This window comes from Magnolia sinica, chromosome 14, assembly GCF_029962835.1.
Source record: "Magnolia sinica isolate HGM2019 chromosome 14, MsV1, whole genome shotgun sequence".
In the NCBI taxonomy this organism is placed as follows: Eukaryota; Viridiplantae; Streptophyta; class Magnoliopsida; order Magnoliales; family Magnoliaceae; genus Magnolia; species Magnolia sinica.
This window is the reverse complement of record NC_080586.1, coordinates 36,819,175-36,822,098: the sequence shown is the minus strand read 5'-3', so window position 1 is coordinate 36,822,098 and position 2,924 is coordinate 36,819,175. Positions and strand designations below refer to the sequence as shown.

At 42.7% G+C, this 2,924-nt stretch overlaps 1 non-coding gene across 1 annotated transcript; it reads right to left on the bottom strand.

Moving 5' to 3' along the window:
• Positions 1–412: 412 nt before the first annotated feature.
• Positions 413–519, bottom strand: LOC131226357 (small nucleolar RNA R71). Its single transcript, XR_009161747.1, has one exon. It is a non-coding gene; the product is annotated as a small nucleolar RNA R71 (small nucleolar RNA).
• Between the last annotated feature and the right edge of the window lie 2,405 nt (positions 520–2,924).

Genomic DNA, 2,924 nt, shown 5'->3' with positions numbered 1-2,924 from the left:
TTCCACCCAGGGTGGAGGATACCCAAGATGAGAACGAGGTGCATCAAGCACCCCGCCTCGTACTTTACGAGATTCTCTACAACCGGCGGGAGTGAGTATGCCCTCATGCATGATTTTTCCTGAAAATACAGGACAAATGGACATCAAGCCAGGAGTTATCCAACTCCTTCCCAAATTCCATGGACTTGAATCAGAAAGTCCATATTTACATTTGAAAGAGTTCGATGAGATTATAGCTACATTATGTTTTCCTAATGTATCCGAGGATACAAATAGGCTCAAACTCTTTCCTTATTCCTTAAAAGAGAAAGCTAAGAAATGGTAACATTAACTGCGTCCTAGATCCATTGGCACATTGAACGATATGCAGTGGGAATTCATAAAAAAATTCATCACACATCATAAAACGATTACCCTCAGGAAAGCGATCATGAACTTTGCCCAAAAGGAATATGAAACATTCTTCCAATGTTGGGAAAGGTTCAAAGATTTGGTCAATTCATGCCCACAACACGGATTTGAAACGTGGCGCATTACAAATTTTTTCTACGATGGACTGACATCTTCCATGCGACAAATGGTCGAGACAATGTGTAATGGAGAGTTCATCAACAAAGATGTTGACGAGGTATGGGATTACCTCGATAGTCTCTCTGAAAAAACACAATCATGGGACTATTACCCAATGGCGAACACCACGTCTAGGCCGACTCAATTAAAGGAGAAAGGTGGATTATATCTCTTGAAAGAAGAGGATGATCTCAAGTGTAAAGTGACTACGCTCATAAGGAAAGTTGAGGCCATGGAAGGAAAGAAGGATAAGGTCAATGAAGTTGTTTACGGCATCTGTGATTGCAACATTCACACAACTGAAAACTGTCCTACAATACCTGCCTTTCGAGGAGTGTTGAATGAACAAGCCAATGCTGTAAATAATTATCAAAGACCTTTAACTGGACCTAACTCCAACACATACAATTCTGGCTGGAAAAATCATCCAAACTTTTAGTTGGAGGAATGGACAAACGGCGACTCCTCCAGGTTTCTTTAATCAAAATCCAAATCAAGTGAAACCTCAAGAGGAACCGGTTCAAAATCCCATACAAGAGCTGGCTCAGGCAATGCGTGGAATTACAGATTTTATGCAAAAGATAGATTCTCGTATGACGGTTATAGAAAAGGGGATGCTTCCTGCACAACCTCTCCCCAATCCTAACCCGCAGTACGAGAATAATGATCCCGGCTCTTCAAATCAGATGGGGCATGCTAAATCCATCACCACTCTTAGGAGTGGGAAGATCATTAATAAAACTCTTCCTGGTTAGGCCCGAAAAGCCTCAAGAACCGAAGAGGACAACAATGATGGATCCAAAGTGATGCCCCACAAAAAGTAGAACCGAAACTTCTAGAGAAGAGTTGCTCCATTCCCCCAAAGGTTGGTTTCACCAAAACCTCTCTCTAACTCTCGGGATATCCTAGAGGTGTTGAAACAGTGAAAGTCAACATTCCTCTACTTGATGTCGTTAAAGATACCTTCATATGCCAAATTCCTAAAAGACTTATGCACGACCAAGCGACGGAAAATTATTCAAAAGAAAATCTTCTTGACTGAGAAAGTGAGTGCCATCCTGAAGCAAGACGTGCCGCAGAAATTCAAGGATCCCGGTAGCCCAACCATATCATGTGTAATCGGGAACCATCGAATTGATCACGCACTTCTTGACTTAGGAGCGAGCGTCAATTTGATTCCCTACTCGGTATACAAACAGTTAGGTTTGGGTGAATTAAAACCCACCCTAACCACACTACAACTTGCTGATCGCTCTGTTCGTGTACCAAGAGGGATAATTGAGGATGTGTTAGTCCAGGTCGATAGATTTTACTACCCTATAGACTTTATCATCCTGGACACCGAACCCATCAATAACATGAGCACTCAGATTCCCGTCATTCTTGGTCGCCCATTCCTTGCCACGTCAAATGCAATTATCAATTGCAGGAATGGTATCATGACTATGTCTTTTGGAAATTTGACATTGGAGTCAAACATTTTTTTCAATAATGGCAGCAATGCAGAGGATGATGACGATTTCCACGACATTAACATGATTGACTCTTTCGTGGAAGATACGACACCTCTAACCTTATCCTCCGACTATCTAGAGACATGCCTGGCCCACTCCCATGATTTTGATGATGACATGATTAGGGAGACATGCGCCTTGCTTGATACTGCACCGGTACTTGAAGTTAACCGATGGAGGCCACAATTTGAAGAATTACCACAAACCGATACAGTGCCTCTACCGTCTAACCTCAAGCCGCCGAAGCTTGACCTAAAACCTTTGCCCTCTGATTTGAAATATGCATATTTGGGTCAAGATGAGACATACCCGGTGGTGATCTCTGCCCACCTGGAGAAAGAACAGGAGAGTATGCTTATATCTACTCTCATTGAGCATAAAGGAGCCCTGGGATGGACGATAGCGGACCTCAAAGGAATCGATCCCTCGATTTGTACTCATCACATATACCTTGAGGATAATGCAAAAACCGCTCGGCAACCACAACGTAGACTAAATCCCAACATGAAGGAAGTGGTTAAGGCCGAGGTTCTTAAACTATTGGATGTGGGTATTATATACCCTATATCTGATAGTCAATGGGTGAGTCCAACTCAAGTGGTCCCTAAGAAGTAGCCAATGCTAATAATGAACTCGTGCCAACTAGAGTCACTACTGGTTGGAGAATGTGCATTGACTACAGGAAGTTGAATACCGTCACGAGGAAAGACCACTTCCCTTTACCATTCATTGATCAGATCCTGGAAAGGTTAGCTGGTCATTCTATAGTTTTCTTGACGGGTATTCGGGCTATAACCAGATAGAGATAGCCCCTGAAGACCAGGAAAAGACCACATTTAC